The following is a 25392-nucleotide window of genomic DNA, read 5'->3' as shown; positions in this document are numbered from 1 at the left end:
ACAGAACCCATACTATCTTTGGAAGTTAAAAAGAACATTTACAAAACTGTCAAAATATTTTTACCAAAAAACTTTGCCATTAAAATGCTGTTGTGTTTTGATAGAGAGATTCTTTTGGTCAGGTAAAGAAACAAAACATGCCTTGCTGATTGGTACTAGGTTTGGGTACTTTCCTAGAAAGCAGTGTCCACTTCTAGTCCTTGTCACTGCTGAGCTTTGGTCTGCATTACACCCAACAGTGATAGCAGTCTGCACATCCTACGTTCTATGTTAGCACCAGCAGCTACAAACCTTCAACAGAAGATATGCTTTTTTGTTGTTTGCAGAAATACAGTAGAGCTGCTTTCACTTCAAAGAGAAAAAATACATTTCAAAACAAAGAAGTTGCCATGAAAAACAGTATCTTTCCTTTGACTGAGGTATTCTAGACTTCTTTTTAACATGGAGAGTCTTTAACTACTACCCAAGTATTACAGTTAAAAGGGCACTCCTGTTTTACCTTTCCCTTTTCTCCTCAGTGAGTCCCAGGCTTGGCAACACATAGTAAAATTAGCCCACTTAGCCCCAAATCACATAGTAAATTAGCCCACTTAATTGCATGCAAGTAAGCGGATCTGAGCAAGAGTTAAATGGTGCAAATATCTCCCATTCTTCATTGCTGTGCTTTGCACTGTGCTGTTTTCACTCAATATTACTGCATTTGTAGTACAGTACCATGGTACCAATCAGATAGGCTTCTGCACTAAGAATCTCTGCAGCATGTGCATCTTGTTCTACCCATGATAGAGGGTAGAGGGTCTTGCTAGAGGTTGGTTTGACTCCAAGGAACAACATAGAGTCATAGACTCATTAAGGTTGGAAAAGACCTCTAAGATCATCTGGTCCAACCATCCTCCTACCACCAATAATGCCTACTAAACCATGCCACTGCTGGTACAAGATGGCAGTGACGTTCACTTCAGTCATGCTCTTGGTCATGCACAATATCAGCTCCACACAGTTGGGAAATGGTCATTCTATTAGCTCAATCACCACTCTTAAATGTTACATGTGAGAAACAGTGGTCTCCTTTAATTTTCCATTCTGCAGTTCTAGTTAAGCTGATACCAGTCAACAAGGATGTTGAGACATTTTCCAAATTCTGTAAACTTCTTGCTCATTAAAATTTCCCCTCCAGAAGCAAACACTACCTCCCTATGTTGCTGTCATTGACATTTATGAAAATGAAAGAGGTCTTGTAAATAGTTCAGATTTAAGGCTTCTCTGGAAAGCATGCTTACTGTCACTACCATTTCATACTGTATTATGAAATGGTAGTGACAGTATTGTATTCAGTTACTGAATACAATATTATTTTTTTAAACTTCTGAAGTCACTGGGATCTCATTGTCTTCAAAGCAGAAGACAGTAGGAACAAGGTTGCCATCACTGAGTCTTCAAACTACTATGTCACTGACTCTAGTTGGGGAACAAAAACAGGCATCTCTGAAGAACATCACTCCCATAGTATCCCTGTATCAATTACCAGAAAGACAAAGCAGGGCAAGGAAAACAAACAAACAAACAAAAAAACATATTATTAATCCAAGCTACCATCATACATAGTGCACATCACCAAGTTTGAGACCACTGCATCTGGTTGCAAGAGCCAGTCTCCTTTAATCAGTACAAAGAAACTATAATCATCTATGGGTGCCTAATTGTTTTCTCCTTGGGTATCCCTTTTGAATGTGAAGTAAATACCCAGAAAAGTAGAAGGTACAGTAGGAAAAAATCTACCATAGTCCTTTAGTACCAAAACTTGACCTCACAATATTGTTTCAATTGTGCTTATGCTAAATGCTATGTGGATATATATTTACCAGGTACCATGTAGATTCCTATCCTCAATACCAACTCAATAAAGATACAGTTTACTCCCCCCTTTCAGCACTGATGTTCTTACTGTAATTACTGAGTTTCTGAAATATGGAATTAATCTGGGCTGCATGGCTCAAAGCTTGCCACAGACAATACCAAAGTTCAGGAAGGCACATACAAAATGAGGAATTATGGTTGCCGTTCTAGATACGGCTCTCATCTATAGTTTGTTATCAGTGCAGTCACTATCAATAGAATTGTAGCATTTTATATTTCTTTCAGCATTTCAACTTGTAAGGACGTAACATGCACAAATATCCCCTTTTCTTTCTCCTTGAGCTCTGGTGGTTTGCTTCCTTATCTAAGATACTGATCCAGAGCACACTGAGGGCAACTTTGAAGACAGGCTCAAGAAGCAAAAGTAGTTACAATGCATGCAGGCATTTTATTATCTCTTTTTTTGTGTATTTTCTGAAGTGAGATAATGTCTGCTTTTTTTTTTTGTTGCAAACATGTTACTATCTTCTATCTCTTAACATGCCTACTGAGACCCTGTACATTCCAGCGATATTTTAAACCAGAAGGTCTTAAAGTACAGGTCATGACACATTGCCTGAGGTTCATAAACCTATTCCCTTTCACCATCCCCAGACTCCCACTGAAACAGACTTAGTCACTTGCAAATAGTCCTCCTCCGATACCAGCAGCACTCTATAAATCACTGCACCCATTCCTGCATGCATGCTTTGAAGCACCATGGGAATCAGCCCAGAGGATTCTGGGGCACATCTAAGAAGGTCAGATGGAAAATAAGCAATCGTGGAGACACAGCAGGGAGTAGGGGTGAGTATCATCACAGCAATTAGCAAGACAGGTGATACCAAAGAGATTATGATCCAGTTAAGTTTTTAAGTGTCCAAGGATTACTGAAGGGCACAGACTGAGGGAGACATATCAAAACTCACTGGGATCAAGACTCAAAAGTATTTTCTGAGTGGGTCTGCCCCTTGGTGGCACAAGGGCACAAACCTTATTTGAAATACATGAGAACTGTGATCCCTGGCTATTTTATAGGAGAACAAAAAGATGCATTTGGAAAACTCCATCTTCCCCTTAGATCCTCAAATTGTCAAGTGACCAATTGATGAAATCCTTTGAATCTGCTTTGACAGTGAAGGTGACAAGTGATTTCCCATACAGCACAGCCATGTGTCCTATTTCTCCAGCATGTTTGGCTGAGGACTTCTTGAATCTTCTGATAACTTCCTAAAATTAATTATGACTGTGGTCTTTAAAAAAAAAAAAAAAAAAAAAAAAAAAGAAGAAGACCCAAAAGACCCTATTGCATTGTACCACACAGGTATGTAGCACATAGTTGCTGACAAGCAATAAGTCACATGTCCATGGCAGGGGGAAAGAAACAAGCTGATTTCAACTAAAATTAAATAACAGTGATGATAACAACAAATAATGTTGTACTTGAAATGTAAGTCACATCTGCGTGTGACGTGACAGATCTGCAGAGCTGCTTTCATTGGGAGTGTTTTCCTTAGGGCTGTGGGCACTTCAGTGCAACTTTCTTAACCTTTTGGTACAGGCTGATAGCAGAAAAAAGCCAGTTCACAGATGATCCTTTGTAGGGTGGTGTGGAAGATGATATGGTTTAGGTCAGAAGGGAAATTAGTGCAGTCTTCTGGCTGTGTCACTCAATAGCTCTAAAGGCTTGTTTTTGAGGACAGATTATGTCTGAGATGTCTATATGGAAAGTAAAAAGTGAAAGCCTTTCAGCACAGTAAAGATTCACAGAGAAAGGTGATAGCTTTTCTTATACCAGTTCATAATGTCCCTTTCTACAAACTTTTCCTTATTTATATACTTAGATCATCATGGCTCCAACATCATTACTACCGTATCAAAATATTTAAATATTTCAAGATATAGAAACCATCTCTGTATTTCAAATAAAGTAACACACTGGCAAAATAGTGTCCCAAAGGAATGTATCTGCTGGATCTGAGGGAAGATTCTCACATGGATTTCAGGGAACCTGACAGAAGGAAGTGGTTTTAACCTTCTTTGTCCAAAAGGAGCATACAAATTATTTCTTGACTTATTCTGAGCATTTTCATGAGTACCAGTGAATATAAAGTTCTCCAGCAGGCATGTTTTTCCTAACCAGGTTTTCAGATGACTTTGCATATATCTGCCAGATTTATCACTGACTGATTCATTAAGCATCCTTGGACACATCGCTTCAGACCTCTCTGATCTAGTTTCATTAAAAAAAAAAACATGCTCACAGTTATAAGAGGTAGGCATTTTTCCTCCTGTGATCTACCCTTACCTCAGACCAACACCTCTTTGAAATGGCCACTGCCAGTCCTTGATACAGAGCCAGTACTTTGAAAACAGATATTGTAGATATTTGCTGGTTATTTCCTGTTCCTTACTGTTTGGATGATTTAATCTAGCAGGGTGAGAATGAACTTCATTAAACATCCCATCTTGTAGTTATATTCACTCTTGTCCATTTTTTCCTCTCACTTTGTTTTTATGCTGTTGTAGGACAACTGCCTTCTACTAACTTTTTCCTGGCTACTAACGTTGTGAATTAATCTAATAGCAAACTGTCAAAGTCTAGTAGTGCCAAGGACACCTAATGAGTTTGTGTCCAGTTGTCTCTCTGCAGGAATATTCATGATGTCTACAACCTCCTCCACAGAAGCAGCTGAGCTATCTTGAAGCTCTCCTTCTTCTGCCATGTTTCACAATTGCATTTTTCATAGAAGAAAAATGAAATTATCTGGTAACTAAATGAGGAGCTTGTGTTGAAAGCTCCAATACAAAATACCAACTGGAGTGAGGCTGGCCTGGACACCATAGGCAGTTAGCTACCTATACTCACCCCAGCCCATGGATCCTACTGTAGCTGCATGTTTACACACTGTACAGCAGTGCCCCCAGGCACTATTGGGACAAAGCACAAAGTTTATGTGGAAGCTTAAATTAAAAAATATATATATCATAAAAATTAAAAAAAAATAATAATCATATTTTTAACTTACATCTGTGCAATCCAAAGGTAACTAGTAAATCTTACTGACAGCAATTCCAAACTCACATTAGGGACAGAGGTTAGTTCTCATTTTTGTGTGTGTTTCAGACTAATGCAGCAGTGTAATTCAGAGAAATATTCAACCCACAGCTGCTTTTAAATAGTTTACAAAAGACTGTATCATTTGCAATGACAAGGTTAAGCCACTGGCACATGCAGTCACTGCTTTATCACTAACATGGGTCCTTTTTTTAGCACATTCCGGCCCACAGCCCTAGGGGAGCATATAATAACTTGTGGCACTGTTTTAAAAATAAAGTCTTTGTAAATGCCAACCACAATAACCTTAAGGCCTGCAGTGACTATTCTGAGAAAAAACACCTTATTATTACAGAGACATCTCATAATACTTCAGCCAGGAAAGACTGACCTGAGCAGGCTGTCCTGTCACGGCTGTCCTGGTTTGAATTTTCCTCAAAATTCCTCTGCTGACAAATAGGCTTAGCTAGTTCATCTTTTTTAAAGGTACACTCAAGAGAGAAAAACTACATGAACCTACATCCTACTTTCTGAAGTTCTGAATGCAAGGCGAGACTTCTCTTCCAATGTAAAATGTTCAGAATCTCCTATGATTTTAGTTCTAAAGCAGTAATATAGGTGTTCTAAGATGCCTTCTTCATGCTACCAATTTACCAAATCTTTATTTAACTGGTTTTGTAATTGAAACACAGGATCAACAGCAAGGTTGGATGTGCCAGTTCTGATTGTGAAGTTTCCTTAAAAGTGTATTTTGAAAAATAATTGCTGCAAAATAAAATGCAGTAAACATGCAACATTTCCACATCATTACTAGGGTAAAGCTGGAACTACAGATGTACTAAAATGGAGGTTAATGCAACAGTTACACCAACTGCCAAGTACAGCCAAGCTACCGATTACTGGCAACAATTCAGCAAGCTAGAAGTTATCTTTATCTCTTTTGGCTTGACAGAAGGATTAAGCTTTAACTGTTTTGAGAGCTGGGAAGGGTGTAAAGGAAATGTCTGTCTTCCATAAATCATGATGAAATAGGACAGATGATAAGTATGAAAGAACACCTAAAAGCAAAGAAATTATATTTATTTATATTTAATTGGTGATATTGTATCTGATTGTGAAGATTTCAGAATCCTCTGGCTCCTATAAATACTACATTGTTTTTATGTTGTCTTGAATTTGTTTGGAATCAACTTGACTTTTTTTTTCAGAATTCCTTATATACACAAAACCCTCTAATGACCTGGAGTTACTTACTCTTTATCCATAGACTGCACTAGATGAGCCAGATGAGGAGCAGGACTGAAACAGATGCAGCCATCTCACTGACAGTCATCACAGCTGGACTTAGGTTAAATCATTCTTTAACTATTGCAGAGGATGTTCTTCAAGCTGGAGACAGTAGCTCTCACAGGAGGACTCTGCCAGTGCTGAACAGGGGTTGTAGGATTGAAGTTCCAGTGTGGACATCCTTATCATTAGGTATCAGGGCAACACTGGTCTCACCAGCGTTAGATTGATGCCTACCTAGCTACTTCTAATGTATGTTAGTGGTCTGGTCAGTGTAGATATTTGTCCTGCATTAAGGACATTGTCAAAATCTTAGACACTCAAATTCCTTTTAAAATCTGACCCAGTCATCAATAGTGTGTATGCTTATGAACACATATGAACAAGTGTGTGTTGATATTTATGGCCTTTTACAAGGTGTTATACATTCTAACAAAGAGGATAGCCATAATTAAGTAAGAAATTGAGTTTAGTTAAAGCCTCTTAGTCACTATGTTGTCCATGCAAATTGCAGACTTCTAAAAAAAAGCATCTAAAAAATTAACTATAGCCTACAAGTTACTAACCCCAATAAACTCTTTAAATGACTGCAAATTATTTTCTGCCAAGCATTAGCAATTACACATTAATTTTCTTCCAACCTCTTCTCCGTTCCTATAATTTCTTATGTTTAGACACTATTTAATTCAGTTATCTCTTGTGTTCCATCATTTCTTTCACATATACCCATGTTTTTATGATTGTTATCCTGCCTGCAGAAATATTTGTAGGCTACAATTAGAACCTTTTATGACACTGTAGTTGTTATAAACAATGAACTTGGTCTTTTCAATCATGCTATCATGATATGCAATGAGAAGCAGCACAGAGAATTTCTAAACATTAAAAATGTTTAGAAATGTTCAAAAACTCACTTGCTTGTTCAGTGCAGCAAGAAAAATAGCTACTATTGGACTCGTCCCTATCGAATTTAGAAAAATAGAAGACAAAATATTTCTTTCTAAATATTCCTAATTGTACAAAATTTATAGAATAATAAGGCTTTAATCAAGTTCAGCATTAGGAAAGTATTTTCCCTTCTCAGCTATTTATTCTCTTAATGAGTCTAACCCTCCCGGCATACACATGAGATGACTAATAAACCAGTTGGTGTGAGCACAGAGCTGTACAGGGGAAGGGCAAACCATAACACAAAGAAACTGAGTGAACTGCTCAAACTGAAATGCTCCCGGTGTCAGATGAGTGACTAGAGGCCAAGAGGTCCTGGCTGCCAACTCCTGTGTTGAGACTGCTAGACAAAACTTATTAATCATTCACTTGCACAACCAAACTTGGAAAAGAAAAAAAAAAAAAAAAAAAAAAGGAAAGGAAAGGACAATAAGGTGAGCTGATGAATAGTGGAGCACGGATATCTTTTTGTTGACTAGTTCTGAGCTGATGATGACAGCTAGAAAGGATCCCTTTCTAACAACTGTCTTATTGCTATTCAACAAAGTTCAGTAGGTGATTTCAGGGTATTTTGAGCTTGCATCATTAAAGTAATGCAATAGGTAATATACTCATTACCAGGATAATCAAATAACTTCACTCTCATATTGGACACAGGAACTGAACTTCTCAGAATATTTCCATCCAAACTCATTGATCATGGTGGTTCTCCCATGCCAGTTGAAGTAATAGAGCTGTCTTTACTTTCAGAAATTTCAACTCCAGAACTAGAAGTAGTATTTCAAACCTGATTTCACAGAAATTCTTTATAGATAATGCCACATCTGTAAGCAGGCTGAATGGAAGCTGCTTCAAAGTCAATTTAAAGATGATAATCTAAATGTAAGCAACAGAAGAATTAGATGTGAGAATGAAATATTCCTTAAAAATATGATCGCAACTTCTAGTATCTATTCAAATAATCCTAACAAAGGTCTGAATGTCGTCAAAAGCAACACACACACGAACATAACCAGAAACCAAACAGCCAACATAAAGAGCATGGCTACCAGAGATCAATGAAAGCACAGAAGAATAAATCACTTGAGACTCTTTCAGGTGGATGACAACTTTGATAAAAGTTTTTTTTGTTTGTTTGTTTGTTTTGTTTTTGTTTGTTTGTTTGTTTTTCTGAGGAGCAGGTTAAACTGACTTCTCAAATAGGGTAACAATAATCCATTCAAAGATATGTTAATGGTTTTTGAATAAAAATCCAATCCAGAACCCCAGAAGAACTTTGCCTTTGAAAGTTTTCCCTGTGTTTTTTTTTTTGTTGTTGTTGTTTGTTTGTTTGTTTGTTTGTTTGTTTTCCAATAGACCTGTATTTTCTGACACAAGTATACAGGCTAGAGACAATAACTCAACAACTTGCTTTGTAAAGCACTGTGAAAGGTACACATACAGCAGGGCTAAAGCCTGACTGGACTCAGTGAATGGTCTCTGTTCTCCCTGAGTGCCCCAGGCAGTCTGATGGATGCTCATGGCAATATATCCAGCCAGAAAACAGAATGCATTAAATTCAGAAGCTGACTCCACACACGTGTACAAGTGCATGACTCCCTGTCAACTTGCAAAACCAGGGCTGTATAAGCAAGAACTGCATTCCTCAAGACAGGGAGTCATTTTTATGCCTTCTGCCAAAGGAAAAATCTACAAAATGTGTGTGGAACCCACCTAACCAATGTTATTGCCTTTTTCCAACAAGCCTGACTTCTCAGCCCACAGCCTATTCTAGAGGCAGAGCACTACACACAGCACTGGAGGAACAAATTCTGTGTTTTTATGACCACAATCCAAAGCCTAGCCAGGCTGCAGAGGTGCCCTAGGAGATTAAATTGATCTCAAAGGCATGCCAGACCTGTGATATCTTTGAGCTGGTTATCTACATAGACTTCTCCACAGAATTCAATGTGGAATACTCTAAACTGTGTGAAACATGCATAAATTGAATAGATCTGTCAAGGATTTTTTGACTTGCTAGATTTGAACATCCTTGTTATTTCACTTATTTTTACTGGAGACAAATGAAAAAGCTAGATTAATTATATCATGCAGTGAAAGTAGACAATGTAAAGGGCCATCAAAGAACAGAAGTTCTATAAATCCTTATAATATACTGAAAGGATGCAAGGCTCAATCTGACAGCATTTCACGGGTGGCAATGGAAGTACTTTGATGGAAACTTTACTCTCAAAGGGAGGGTTTTCCAAGGCTCATTAATTTAATGCTCTCTGCTGTTTCAGGTACGCAGCACCGGACAAGAGGAGAGTTGGAAAAGAAGGCACCTTTTGTACCAAGAAAAGCTGGCTATTCATTTCTTTATCTTTCATGATCCCATTAACCCGTTCATGGCATCACCTTTTCTAAATGTCTGGAGGTTAAGGTAAACCAGTTATTTTCTCCCAAAGTATAGCTCTCCAAACCCAGCAGGTATTATCTCACAGTTTTTAGCTCAGTGTTTTCTGGGATAAAGCAGGATACTGCTCATACTAGGCACACTGCCTGTAGCCCACCCACCATTAACTTTCACCTGTTGGGAGGGATGCTTGAGCCGTGTTTCCCTCCACAGGCAGCAGACTCTGCCTAAGGAACTGCAAACAAGTGACAGCCCCAAATCTTCCATGCAAGGCATGGGACTGGCTCTATGTATGCAATATATTTCAAATCCACTCTTCCTGAGCTCTGAAGTGGAACAGGACTGATACATACTCTTACTACTCACCAGGAGGCTGTGAGATTGCTTGTGCATCAAAGAAGCACAAATTCCCTTGGCTCCAGCAGCCCTAGGCTGCTCTGGAAAGTGCTGCGGTGTGCAGCATTGCAGCAGTTTCCTAGCCCCAGCTAGAGCAAGTGAGACCTTAATCTGCAGCTCCCAGAGCTCATCCTAAACTCTACAGCCATACTGACTTTATCCCCTCTCACATTGGATTTGGAGTTACATAAAACTGATGAGGAGAAAAAAAGACTAGGAAAATGTGTGAAGTGAAAGAGAAAATACCCCAGTATGCTAATGTTCTGCTTCATCTTCAACAGCCAGATTTTGCCTTAAACTCCACTCTACGAAATAAGTGTCACCAGACTGTTCCTTTCCCCTCGCAACCCCCTGAACTCTGCCAAGAGGGGAGACTGACAGCCCTTATATAAAAACAAGAGTGAATCCCTGTTTCTGGGAAAGTAATAGAAGACATCCCTTGAATTTGAATGCTTGTAAGTTTTTTCTACACATCAGTGCATTCCCATTGAGGCTATTTCCCCCAATTTCTGCTATATGTTTATGCTGTTTGAACTGCTCTGGATTTCCCATGCCAAAGTGACAAGATCAGGGAGAGTTTTCTCTAAAGACCCACTATATCAACTCTCCTAAGTTCCTCATTATTATGGTTATATAAACTCTTGAAAAATATAAATTAATCTCTTTTCGGCAACTCACAGCCACTCAGAATTTGACAGAAGTGGGAAATCACAGTTAGAAAAACTAAATCCTGCCTTTGTTTCCTGAACTTTAAACTACAGATTAATTTGACAGATGTCTGAGCCTCATTAATATTGCTATTGTCTGTCTCTGAATAATAACTCTGATGATCATTATGCTGTTTTGAGACATGCATATTTTAATAGTATGCTCATTACTATAAAAAATGTAAACCACATTAACTGGATTTTTTTTCACACTGTCATGAAAAACACATTTGAAAGGGGGGGGTGGGTGGGTTGTAATGTTTCCAAGTCTATGAAAAACTGTAGAAAGAATTGGAAAACACTTGAAATTTGTTGGTAAGGAACTGCCATCACTGGGAATGTTTTCACCTTATTCTACGGGCTCTTTGCATAGCAAAGCTGGATCAACTTCACAAGAGTCCACTGACTCTGAGACTATACCAGGATGGCTGAGCAAGAGGAATTCCTGGAGGAACATGACCACAGCCAGCTCACTTCCATGTTCTGGTGATATCTGACTCCGACAATGGCTTTGCAATACCACAAGCTCTTAGGCACAATCTCAAGCATCCCTAAGACCTCTCTTAAATGCTCTGAGAGCCTTGCTGATCCTATGGCACTTTTTTCTTGGAGGAGCCATCATTTTGCCCCTACTGTTCTAGTGCAGCCTGATTCAGACCCAGAGTTCTGGCCTGTATAGGGTCACTTTCAGAAGCAGTTGAGCAAATCATCTCCTCATTGCAAAATGTATTTGTACATCATATAAGGCAGCATTTCAGCTTGAGAAACTGTTGCTTATTTGTGTCTTGAATCCAATGGATCCATAGCTTGGGGAGGAGGCAAAAATGGTGATCAACTGAAACTCTTCAGGTAGGCCTTTTAGGATGAAAAACAAACTGTGGAATTGCATCCAGATTCAGTGTCTAAGTCTAACCTTCAAACATATGCCATTAGCTCTACGTGCAATATATTTGCATCCCAGACTGGGATGATGGTCCTCTCTTCAAATCCAGCCCTTTGTACAGAATGGCACCTGTCTCCCTGATCTAGGCATAGCAACCAGCATCACCCACCCTCCTAAATCTTCCACCCTCCTAAATGCACACAACCCTCTACTTTCTATTCATCACAGATAGACAGAATCAGAAGTGTGTCTGGATCTGTTAGATCTTTAGTCTCCTTAATTTAGCTGAAACCCAACAGTTTCTACTTTCTAATCTCACAACCTGGGAAATGAAAAAATAATAATAATAATAATAATTTGTTTGGTTGGTTTCTTTTTGTTGTTGTTGTTGTTTTTTGTTTTGTTTTTAATGCAAGAGGTAAAGGAGACCTGGCTGGAAGAAATATAGGAGAATTAATGTACCCACATTTATATGCAATCTTTTCAAAAACTCCATTTTGGTTTGGGAATACGTGCAGTTCACTTAGTCTACTTCAAATCCCTAAAAGATCTCAGGAGGACAAATAAAAGATGACAGATTTGAGGCTTTCAAGGTTTTCTGTTTGGAAGGAAAGATTCCAAGGGACAGCCTCTGCTTTCCCAGCATTACCTTTTCCTCCACGTTTGGAGAAGGTGACAAGAATCGTTCTAAGAAATGCATGAGCAAGAAAAAAAAGAAATCATCTCTCAGGCCCAATTAAATATGTTTGTCTAGTTTTTCATTCCAATCAAGTCTTATAGGAATTTGCTGGGATGAGATTACTATTCCTACCACCCAAGCTAACCATGAGCATTACTGACTGATGTTCCTTTATTCAGATTTGCCAAAATTCTCACTCTGATTAAGTTTTCTCCATTTTTGTCCTTAAGAGGGTTAGAGGGTTCTATTAATACCTCCCCCTCCTTTTTTTTTTTTTTTCCTTTTTTTTTTTTTGGCAGTCTGTTCTAAAATGCTAAATCCTTATTTCCTCAGCAGGGGTATAATATCTTCTCTTATTAAAAATACTGAAACACAAGCTTACCCAGAGGTGTGTTTTATTTGACATGAAGAGATTCAGTAAAAATGCTTCCCTGGGAGAGCTAGTGTTTCAGCCATCCTGCAAGGATTTGGCAAGTGTTTCAAATGTTCTGCTGGACTCTCTGTTTGAGATTTTATTAACCCCTTTCAAAAATGGTAATTTCCACCATTTCCAAGTGCAGATGGATGGAAATTTCCAAGTCTATTGTCTGGAACTATGACACAGGCAAAGAGAAAGACTGAATCGCTTGATTAATCACTGGGGAATGGAGAGAATATGGATGATAAATATATATATATATATTTCTAAAACTGGCTACAGCAGCATTTTACAAACAGGCAGTGAATTTGGCCTCCTAAGACAGTGACCACCAAAGTGTTCCCATCATCAGCCTGTAATGCTTCAGTGTCTCACTGTGAAGAGGCAGGAGAGAGCTGGGAGTCCCTCTGTTAGAGGTCAAGAGGGTAAGAAAGGAACAGTCAAGGGACAAATTTCAGTAAAGTGACAACAGAGCCCCTAAAGTTCTCACACTTAGCAAGTACAAGGTCATGTGTACAGAGGGACAAAGGAATAAGGAGATCTCCCACACTGTGTGACGGAAGAGATCTCTGCACCACTACATGGATATCCCAAAGGGCAGATGTTAGCAATGTGCTAGAGAAGTCAGCCCCAAAGCCAAGGTTATTCGTTGAGAGCCCTTGATCATGCTTAAACAGTTTGGACACTTGCCATCTCTCAGCAAAGCCAATGCAAGTCTTTCAATTGACTTAAATGGAAATTGGAATGAATCTCTAGGCCTAATCTCTTTCAGTTGCTTTCTGTTTACATCATTTCAGATCTCTGTGACAGTTGTCTCTCAGATGTATTTCATTAGGTATTTAGCATTCTACTGAGAAGTTTCCCAATCCACGTTTCTTCTCAAATCTTTCTTTGTAAATCCCAATGAACAAAAATCTTCTCACTTTCCATCTCTGGTTGATTTTTCATTCATCCATCTCTTCCTGCCAGAATCCTGGCTGATGCACTGTCTTTGGATTGTTTAATCAAACTGATAGCTAATAAAATGGATGTCTCATCATCAAATAAATTCTTCCAACCCAACTTTAAAGCCCCAAAGTGTTCTAGATTCTCATCTGGAGTAAATCAGTTTTTGCTGATATCAGCAAAACCTTGCTGGCTTGCAGCATTTGAGAATCTAATCTTCTAATCTTGATCAAAGTAGAAAGTGTCTTACTATGATTGCCTACATTTTGTACAAAATGATCACTCTTTTGGCAAGCAAAAAAAAAAAACATCAAAATGTGTGTTCAAACTCTTCCCCAAAGGCATAAATCCCCCTGCTGCTTTTCATCTCGGCCTCCAGAATAGAACACACTCCTGTCATTTATCAAGAAGACAGAAGTAGTATCACATATGCTAACACAATGAAAATGCCTTTTTTCCCATACTATTGCACCTACCTTAACTGTTCATGCATGGTTTCCTTAAGTTATTTTATTGCTGAATATACAGATATACACTGAAGACAACAGTTACTCTAAAAGTATTGTAGTTATAACTCAATTCAATGTCATATGATAGATCATCTACGACTTTCATGTGATCTTTTTTTTGTAACATGGTATTGAGCTATAACTCAATAACCAATACCTAGAGTACTTTCAACCAGTGGCCAACCATACCAACACACACAGAATGAACCAACTGCACAGACAAAAATTCATTCCTATGACACCAATGGAGATTTAATGTTTTAAAATTCAGTCCTTTGAAAAACAAGAATTGTTTCTCCAAAACTACATGATACACAGACTGAAAAGCCAAACTGTTGCCAGTTTTGCCTATGGTACAAGAAAAAATGCTCCTTCCAGTTAATAGAACTGTACCCCCACTCTGCGGTGAAATTCGGTCTTCTCCTTAAATGCACATTTTACCACATTCACCAAACAAGCAGAAAGACCAGAATTTAACCAATGGATTGAACTTAACTTCTCTAAATCCATCTCAGAAATCTTCCCTTCACTGTAAATTACTGAAGGCTATAGAGATGTAGCAGTCCAGAAGGGCTGAATATAAGTATCATACGAATACCTTTTTATTTTGAGGGTAAGAATCTGCCTCAGAGAACTAGTTGTGCTTCCTTTTAGTTGATCCAACAGATTCAAATAAAGGTGATATTTATGCAAACACTTTATTATAACTTTTTTTTTTTTTTCCTTCAGCAAATGGCAAGGTACTCCTAATCCCTGCATCAATGCATTATTAGTAGACTTAAATTCTAATAATCTCAGCTCCTACTTTTCCAGACAATTGAGCTTAAATGTTTCTATTTCACAACCTTCTCCAGCTGCTTGCTGATCAGTTGTTTGGATATTTTCCTCTTCCACTGTGTTAATAGAGATTGTCCCTCTAGTTGAAGACTAACCAATAGGTTGTCTCTTGCTGCCATACAGTTTATCCCACAAAAGGAACAGGGAAAAGACCCTACAGCCTGAAAGCAAAGGCCCTACAGCCTGAAAGTAAAGACAGGATAAGCACCATGCCATAATCACTCTGTTTTTTGACCTGCTAGGAACACCCCACACTGACCATGCTGAAATCTGTTTTAAATCCATTTAGGTTGTTTTGAGAAAAAGGCCAAGGGGCCATGCCTGCTGCTTCAGGAGACAGAGGAAATGACAAGAACTCCAAGGATATGGCCTCTCCTAGCATGCCTGATTGACAGATCTGTTTTCTGCATTCAATACACTGTAAAAACATTGTAGCAGACTTGGGACTTATTCTTACAGAGAAAAATAATTATGAACAGCATACTATTTGTGTGGATTTTAAAAGGCACAACTGGGACCCTATTAGCTTCGCTAGACTCTCTTCATCTTTACAGAAATGTTCAGTAATTAAATCTTAAAAATAGAGATCAGAGCAAACACAGTCAAAAATCTAAACACAATCTGAAATGCTGATTTGAGTTGGTCAAGTAATTTTCTAAATCCATGGCAACTTCATTAGTTTGTTTTGACTGGAGAAAAACAGTGGGAAAACATTCTACTTCTTTTAAAAACAACATACTGTACTCCTACTTTGAAAAAAAGTGTCATTGCTAAATTAATTTGGATTTGGAAAATAAAGGCTAAAGTACCAAAAATGAAATAAAACTCTTCTCTTGGGCCAAGGTAAGATTTTTTATCTGACTTTTTTTTTTTTTTATCCCCCCTCCCCTTTTTTTTTTTTGCTGAAAATGATATAGGATTTACCCCACAACTCCACTTAAGCCTCCTACTGCAGTTAGAATATTTTGCAAGTCTCCATTCTGCATTGTGGGAGAATGAATCACTGATGTTTTTTGACCTTTTATAGCCTAGATGGCTGCAAAGGACCCTACCAGGAAAGGCCTCATGTCCCATCAAGGGGAGAGGCCACCCTCAACAGGATGCTCAAAACATCTCTTGTCCTACTTAATTCTGATCAAAAGACATAGCTGAAATACTCTTGTGCTCCCCTGTCAATACCACCGACAAAATATTCTCCAATGGCATAAAGTTTTGTAAAGTCATGTAAAGTTTGTAAAGGTCATGAAGTGAGGAAAAGAAACTGTAGAGAGGCTGAGGAAAACAGTCTAATGAGAAAACACACAATGCTTTACTGCAGAAATTACAGCTGAACCTGTAAAGAAATGACACCACATGCCCACAATCACAGAAGTGACCACACAAAAGTAAAGCTGAAAAAAACTCCCATTCCTGGACATTTCAGTATTATGGTATACGCTGCTCAAACCGATCTCACAGGACCTCTAACCTGCAAGTACAGTGTATTTTCTCACCCATTCACATTCTTACACTCCTTATTATCATGGAATAAAGCTGAGCTTTCCTTCTCAAGCCTGGGTTGATCAAGAGCACATACAAAGAAGTATTGAAAATGAGAAATACCTTGTAATGTGAATTTATAAAGTTATAGCAGCAAACAGGCTTGCAAATGAATGAAGGTAGCGATTACTCCAGGGCTGCATTAAATAACAGGTGGCCAAGTAAAGAGCAGCAGGCTGAGGTAATGGGATGTCTTAACTGGTGGAGAGGATTAACAGTCCCAGGACACATGAAGCCATGATCTCCATCTGTGATCCTTTTGCTGCTCACATCTTTGGAAGGCTGACCACCCTTGAGCTACCTTAAGACCGCACTGGTGTTTACATGTGGTCCTCTGGGCACGTCACTGGATTTATAAAGTCAGAACACATAATTATACAGCACGATGAAAGACAGTTTACTTAGGACTTGTCTCCTTAGCTTGAGTATGATTTTCTTTCATAAGTAAACAAACTGTAAATTAAGAATTCGTATAAAATGCTCTGGTATCAAAAACTTCACAAGCTCATTATCTGCAATTTAAACACGCAGAGACTGAGAGCCAAAGGGAGCTGTCTGAAGTCAAAGAAGACATTGGCTGAAGCCAATTTCCTCTCTCAAATCCATGCTCTACCCGCTGGACCATTAAATCAAAGCTTGGGCTTTTCAGTGCTCAAACACATTAGATTTGTATTTAACACCCTTGGTAAATGGGAAAATTACGTTAAAACATAAAACAGTAAATGGCCTTCTGAAGAGAACTTCTGCAAGTAAAAGCCGGTTTTAGTTGGATTATTAGCACTTGTGTGGTGTTACATACACGTTATGTGAAAGCATATTCAAAACACAGAGTATTTCCACATGTACATGTCTAAGAAAACAAGTTGTGGTTGGCTAGAGCTGACAAAAATACATTAATAAATGAATAAAGGCTTTCCTTTTAGCAGTAATTCAGCCTCCCCGCTGTGAAGATAGAAGGTGCTCCAAGCCTCACTTCTATCATTCGCACTCTTGCCAGATATAACATACCGCAGAGAACACTGCAATTGTGTTATACCAAAGAAAGCAATCTCCTGCTAGACTCAAAGAACAAGAACAAAAATCCCACTGCAGCTCATAATTGTTTAGCCATAACAGAAATGGTGAGTTTTTCGCTTCAGGTTCACAAGATCACAGGTCCCAGCACATAGCTGCCTGTCACTGGGAAAGTTTTTCATGGTTTTTTTTTTGTTTTTTTTTTTAGTTTTTAGTAGCAGATCTGCCACAGAAAAACCCAAGTCCAAGCCCTGTCACATCCACCCATGGCAGGGCTGCAGTGGCAGTACACTGGGAAGGCATGGGGAAGATGGGGAAGGTGAGCCCACAAAGCGGTTGATCATCTGTCACTGGAAAGAAGACGAATTCACTGAGCTGCCAACAGTTACAGCCACCAAAAGATTTCCCTTTTTGAAGAATAGATAGTCCTTTTTGAATAGGCTTTAAAGACCAACCAATAAACCCTGCCCCAATGAAGTCAACAAGAGCTTTTTTCATGAGCCTGGAAGATGATGATGCAGGGTGTAGTCCTACAGGGGACACTTCCCAAATCAATTTGGAAAGCTCCCAGAATGGCCTTTATGGGGGGGGGGGGGGGAGGAAGAGAAGAGGACTTAAGGCAAGTGCACCACATTTATTTGCAGGCACCACATTTATTTGCAGGCATTGGCTGCGATAGCATTAGCTAATACTTCTCTGCCCACTCAACCATTTTAAAGTTGGTTCTGCAAGATACTAAACAAGTGGGCCCCAGGCCAACAGGACACTTAAACATGTGCTCGACTTTAAGGATACAAGTAAATCCTCCTGAATGCTTAATGTTACGCTTTCCTGAACCAGAGCCAAAGTGCTCCATCCTTTGCCAGCTCTTAAGGCCAGTATCAAACAAATCTCTCCTGGTAATGTTAAACAAAGTCCTTCATACAAGTATGCAAATAGTTCCACAAACTATATATATATTATCTCATTCTTCTACATATACATGCATGGGTCAGTTCAGGATATTCTGTTTCAAACTTCTATTTTATGCCTACGCTTTATGACTTTGATCCAAGCACTTCATTGCTCAGAGAAGACAGGGATTAAAAATGAACAGCATTCAGAATTCATTACCCCTAGTAATAGTATTAACCCTGTAGCAATAGCATATTGGCTTTAATATTATCCATATTGTGTTCTCTGGCTGGCATTTTCTCTGATATGTTTTGGTTTTCAGCTTTCAATCAATTCTCTCATCCAACTGGAATAGTTTCTCTCATCCAACTGGAATAGATGCCAAAATGACTTAGAAAACACTGTTCAGGTTCCATATAATAAAGCAAACCACAGGAATGGTCTATTAGCATTAAAATTACAGAATCATTGAAACACATTAAAGATAAACATGCCATCAATGTGAGTCGAGCAAGCATGCCACTCCAACAACACTTTTTAATAGCCCACGTTTGTACATTATATATAAACCTTTGACTATGTGCACCATGCAACACACCGTATTATATTATTTATTCAGCACAATTCCCTTTTCTCTCTTCAATTCTGTTTTATCCCTAAGGATGCACAGTACATTCCAGCAAGACAAAGCAACTCAAACTTATATCCCCAGGCTAAAAGACAGACCAATAGCTCACTGTCTACTTCGATCTACCAAAACAGAAGAGTATTCCATTAATCCTCCAAGTTGGCCCCACTGTGATTTCACCAATTAACCAGCCATTTCTGTATTTTATAGGATTTCAGTATTTAACTAAAGCAACTTTTCTAAACACATTTATTTCTTTGAGATCAAAGCCAAAATTCCATCTTTTTATAGGTTTCAAGAAGTTTCCAAAAGCAATCGACAAAGATCCAGTTGCTGAAATTCTCCAATGCCTCTTAAAAATTATATTGCCAGGTTCCTGTATTCTTGATTGCCATTCAACTATCACAGCCAATATCACTAAAACTCAGAAGTTCAAGTGCCCAACACCTGATGAACAAACTCACTACCCCTGTAGCCTCAAACTGTTGATGGGCCTACAGGTCTACAGTAGACTTGGGGATCTATCTCAAGAGCATTTTTGTCCATAGTGTCAGTATCTGCCTACCCTAACACCTGCATTTTGTCTGTGTCAAATATCTAACAATGTATCAGGGGATCTGGGTAGAGAAACTGTGAAAAGGTTGATGTACCAGCACAGAAACTGAGAGTAAGAATCGTGTGAGTTCACAGATTCTGTGAGAGAAGTGATGCTACTTTGTTAATCAATAATGATCTTCAGGCACTTCTAGATAAATTAGCTGGAAAACAGCTTGTACAGATCATATGGATACTGAGCAAAATCTACTGAGATCAATAACAACTTTTCTATCTATTCTAGTTGAGTTTTGAATCATACCATTGATGAAAGGGGAAACCATGCATGAAAGGCATGGATGTTTAGGAGGGTTTTTGTTTGTTTGTTTGTTTGTTTGTTTGTTTTGTTGATTGTCCTGTGTTTGTTGTTGTTGTTGTTGTTTTATTTCCCATCTTTTTTTTTTTTTTTTTTTTTTTTTTGTATTTTCTTTCATTCCTTGGACCAGAACATTTATATGCTGCTGGCAGTCTGAGAAGAATTTCCCCTAGTTACATCAGATTTAGCATAGCTAACAGGATATATCACTTTTCCACATAAGGAGCAGCTGCAGTTGCTGCAGGGAGGTTGTAAATACACGGTATTTGGCCACACATTTTGCAATATTTTGCATATTCTCTACATTTACATATTCTGTACATTGAAAATTGAGGGAGGGGAAGGAAGGGCACCAACATGCAAAGGCCAGCCTTACCAAGAAGAAAAAGTGACAGTGATGCCAAAAGCCTCTAAAAGGCATACTTGAACTCATCTCTGTCCTCCTGTATCAACTCAGGCTCCTTTCCTGGGGCACAGTTTAGCCTGTGTTTGATCTGCTGCTAAGGCTACACCGCCAAGACTAGAGTCTGTCCTACAAAGGACAACATTTAAGATACTACTTGCTCTGCCTGGTCCCCTTGGAGAAATTATTTGCTTGCCACAAATCTTTTTAAACCAGTGATACTACACCAGACAGCTCTGCCAAGCAGGACACATGAAACTGAAGGGAATTTCCTTTCTCCTTTCCACAGTGGATACCCTTTCAAATGAAATGGGGTTGTTCCAAAAAGAAGTCACAACACATCTTTCTCTTCTTCTAAAATGTATTAATAATTCAATTTAAATAATTCAAGACTCAATTTATTTTTATGGTTAAGAATTTAGAACAGCTAGATGTTGAAGTCCATTTCTGCACACATCATTAACCTAAGTTTCATCAGTTCACAGGATTTGCTCCACACTTTATTTGCCATCTGAGGAGTCTAAATGTGAGTCAGACAATCCAGGCTTTCTCCTTCCTTTGTTAGAAAATGTTTATGGACAGACAGCCCTGTCTTCTCACGGCATATCCAGCTAGCCAGTAAACGTCATACAGAGTATTGGTAGAAGGATCTTTTTTTTCAACATAAAGATGTTTCAAGACTCATCAGGATGAGTGATTGCTGTCATCCATAACCCCTCAATTCCAGTGCACACAGCTTTCCACATAGCTTTTCAGTGAAACCAAAAACCATCCGCTATTTTCAGCGACACCATAAGTACATGGGGTTGTTTGCTATTTAATCTACTTTCCAGAAAGCCTTCCACAGAAGCATTAGAGCTGGAAGGAAACTTCTCTGAAGTTTTACTCCACACCCTTACAGAGCAGCACGTTTACCCATATTAAACCCAGCCCCAAACCTTAGAGAGGAGTATCTCCAGTGGTAACAATGTCCCAGTCTTACACAACAGACTGTCCCCTTGGCCAATGTTGTGGTTGGTTTGGCTTTTTTTTTTTTTAAAAAAAAAAAAAAGTTATGCAACCACAGAAACATGCATGCATAAATACACGTGCACAAGTCATCTCTCTCTTGCTTGAGCAAGGGCACAGCTTCCACTACATGTTCCTGAAATGTAAGAATGAATGCAGGCAATTTCATAAATTCAAGGTCCTGAAAAACAGCATTTTCAAAATTCTGTAAGATAGTAGTTAGCCTTATTTTTGATGGTGGAGATGTGTATATATGAAAATATAATTCAACATAATATTTACATGTGTGTGTGTGTTTGTGTGTGTGTATGAAGACCAAATACTTCCTATGTTAATGGTGTGTTGGAAAGGGCACTGGGCAGTTCAGACATCTCTAGACAACTTCCAGGTTGCTCAACGCTAGAAGCTGAATCCAATGGAATAAGAAAACTTTGCTTGAAAAGCACAACTAAACTCAGTGTCTACACCAGGCAAAACAGAAGAAAGCTGGCCATGGTTCAGCTGACATTTATGCTCCTACGCACTTTTTAGGGTATCTATGATTTCAAAAAGCAAACCTAACCTACCCTTTGTGAAGGTGAATCCTTCAAAAGAATTCTAAGTACCCACAAAGAGTAACTTTAAGCACTGGCCAGTCAAGCTGCTCCTTCTCTATTGTTTCCCAAACCTCATGAAGCTCTGAGCTTTGGCAGTGAAGCATGCAGGAGCTGACTGCATAATGAAGCATTTTAAAAAAGGAGAAAGCAGTGTGCATCAACTAACTTTCAGCACTCAGTTCGGTGCTTAACAGCCTTGTTGCCATCTTTAAATAAGGCAAGTTCCTCTGAGAGAGTGCTGCAATACAGGAATCATTCAGGTGCTTCAGCTCTCCCCTTCTAGAGACCACTTTGCCCCTAATATTTTAAGAACACAGAGGGATTAGCTTGCTCACTTCATACTTGAAGACAATGTGTGTTTTTTCTCTTTATAACCCCAAGATACGCAGTCTATCAAAGGGTTGTAGAGTTAGGATTATATTGAGGCAAACTTTATACTTTTTATAACATATCTATATTTATATATTTCAGACATGTATTTCTTGCTTTGGGCTTCTTATCAATAGGGGAATATTCCCAAATCTCTTTACCTCAAACCTACTGGTTTTAATTCTAAAAGATTTTATTTTTACTGCTCTCCTCTGCATTCTCTCCCAATTTGTCAGCTTTGCTTTCGTAACGTTTGTGGTTGCAAATGACCACCATCACAATAATCTCTACTTGCAGTTTATTTAAAAAAAAAAAAAAAAAAGTCCAGAGATGTGAATAAGTTAAATGTACTCTGACACATATCTACTTGCACAATTCCCAGCTTCATGAAGGCCAAAGTCGTCATGAGCACGTCACCACAGCTATGTGGACCAACTGTTAGAAGATCAATTCTCTGTATGTCACAGCCTTTTGGGCAGCCTTCCAGTCTGACAGCTTGAGAGGATCCATTTCAAAACAAACAACAAAGGGAAGATGTAGCTGTGAATTAAAGGCTTTGAAATAAAACCCATGCAACAACCAATGGGTCACAGGATTTGTGAGCTATTTCACCTCTAAACTTTTGCCAGCAATGGAACATACATATATGTTTGTACCTTGGGTACTGGAAGCCTGAAGACACAGCACACGCCTTGCAGTTACACAAATACAACAACTTCAGGAAAGATCAATCCAAACATGAGATAAATAAAAAATCCTACAATCACATTCCAGGTACAGCTGAAAATCTATTGCTTGAAGATCCTTGTATTCTTGCTTGAAAAACATTAAGAGAATTTGAAAGAAAAAGTAAACCTTTATTGTGGTTTTGGTGTTTCTAATATCTAGACAGGGAAATATTCAAATGGGGATACCATGGCTGATTAGCTGAGCCACATCATGAGGACCCATCAACATATAAATCTGCCCTATCTGTGCCTCAAGTCAGGAGTCTACGCCTCTTCCCAAATCTGTGACAGTAGAACACCACAGAAGAAAAACAGCCTCACCAGTGCTCTTTTGCACCTTTGCAGGGTAACGCACAGCCCAGATGTGTGCCTCTGGGAACCAGGGAGCATTAAGAAAACTGCCAGCAATAACTAGCAAATTAGCTAGCTAGAAAATCAAGGTAAATAGGAGAATCAGTAGGGATGAAAGAGGTGGCTGGTGACTTATTTGGCTGCAGATGAGAGTTCTGGGGAGGTACTTGGGTTTATTTTTATTCTAGCCCTCTCTTCCTCCCCCTTCTTTCCAAAGCTGGAAGCATCAGGCTACAGAATAAAACTTATGGCTTCTACTTGACTGCCTGCAATGCCAAGCCTAGCACCCCGAATGCTTCCCTGGGCTCTTGCATACCTGACAACCACAGTGGAACTGAGGAGTGTCCGTTTCTAATAGCTTGAACAGACCTAGGCCCACTTTAGGTGCTTTATTTTCAGCACACATCTGTGCAGGTTCTGGACCACTTTCTGAGAGTCACTCTGTCTCACCAGTTTGGGGAACACAGGTGGTATAACCACGCTGAACTCATCAGGTGCATGCATGGGGCTGGAGACATGCACATGAACCGATTCCTCTCTCAACACACATAGGTGGGGGAGAGGAAGAGCAGTGACAAGCAAGTCAAGTCCATTGGCAGAAATTCTCTGTAATGCAATGTTCTTGTTACACTGCTGCTCTGGCCTCACCTTGGACTTGTCTGAAATCTAGCTTTTTAGGGCAATGCAGAGCTGTAGCCATGAGTAGGCCCAGACAGAACAAGTGGTCTTGAGGAGCTCTCACAGAGCAGATCACTTGCTGCCTTCCTTCACCCTTACAAGCATTCTTAGCAGATCTGATAACTTACATATTTAAGCAGTACCACAACCACAGATGCCAGGGAAACAAAAACAAATCAGTGATGCCAAGTGGATCCCTTTGGATCCACAACTTAATGCAGAAAGAAGTGTCCTGTGCAATTCCACATTACCGTCAAAGAATATCTTCTTGAGAGAAGTCTGCACAAAGACCCGTTACCACACCAGCTTTGTACTAGGAACAGAGAATTGACATTTTAGATGCTCTCATCTAACACTGCATAGAGCTGGCTTTGTAAACACAGCCAGCCCTGAATGGAGAGACCTTCAGGGAGCAACCCACAGCATGTTTGGAATAGGTCCCATGCCAACACTGTGCAGGCTGAAGAAGTGCCAGGAGATGTACAAATTTCTTCCAAAGAATGCTTAATTCTTTCTGGACTGGTTATGACTAAGAATGTTGTGCAAAGACCTGGTTTAACACAGCAACAATGTTCAGCTATACCTAGATTCAAACCTAAAAGCCATGATAGTAAAAGCTTTTTAGTGATGCCTGTACCTGTGCAAAGTTTAACACAGAATTGAAGTCTTTGACTTGAGGATATCTATCACCTACAGGGACTCACATGGTGGAGGTAAATGCCTCTGCTTGCATAGGCTGCATAAATTCTATGCCATGCAACACAGTGCTATCTAGGCATGCCAACCTAGGCCTACAATGCTGCTTTCCAGGAGCAGAAATGTTCCTCAGCATGGCTGATCTGCAATTGAACTGTGCAGACCTTGCCTGGAGAACTTGGCAGTGCAATCCCTGGTTCTGATAACCAGCTGAAACAGTTTTGCTCTTGCAGTGTAATGTACAAATCCTCAGAATGCCTCTGTCACCATGCGGATATGTCATAGGATATTTTCTAAGGTATGATGAGACTCCATCCTCCTGTACTATATAGGGGTTAAATACTGAAATATTAGGAGTAACATTTCAGAGCACCAATATCTTGTCACATTTTGTCCTACTCATCACAGACAAAAAAGCAAGATTCACAAGCCTCAAATGTCGCTTAGGTATATGCAAATGGCTAAGTCATACATGTGGTTACATTAATTGGGACCCAAATTCAAACACCTCTGAGGACTTGTTAACATTTAACTTGTGTCAGAGCACAAATAGTGTCAGGGTTCCCCCTGTGGCATCAGATTAGGCCCATTAATTAGTCTCTATTAATACACAATCCCTG

The 25392-nt window shown here is 39.1% G+C and overlaps 1 long non-coding RNA gene across 1 annotated transcript; it reads left to right on the top strand.

Annotated features, from left to right (window-relative positions):
- The first annotated feature begins 2461 nt into the window (after positions 1-2461).
- Positions 2462-15805, top strand: LOC311435565. Its single transcript, XR_014692215.1, has 3 exons — positions 2462-2703; positions 9472-9611; positions 15248-15805. It is a non-coding gene; the product is annotated as an uncharacterized lncRNA (long non-coding RNA).
- Positions 15806-25392: the final 9587 nt, after the last annotated feature.

The sequence above is a fragment of the Aythya ferina genome (assembly GCF_964211825.1).
Source record: "Aythya ferina genome assembly, chromosome: 1".
Lineage (NCBI taxonomy): Eukaryota > Metazoa > Chordata > Aves > Anseriformes > Anatidae > Aythya > Aythya ferina.
This window is presented reverse-complemented; position numbering and strand designations above follow the sequence as displayed.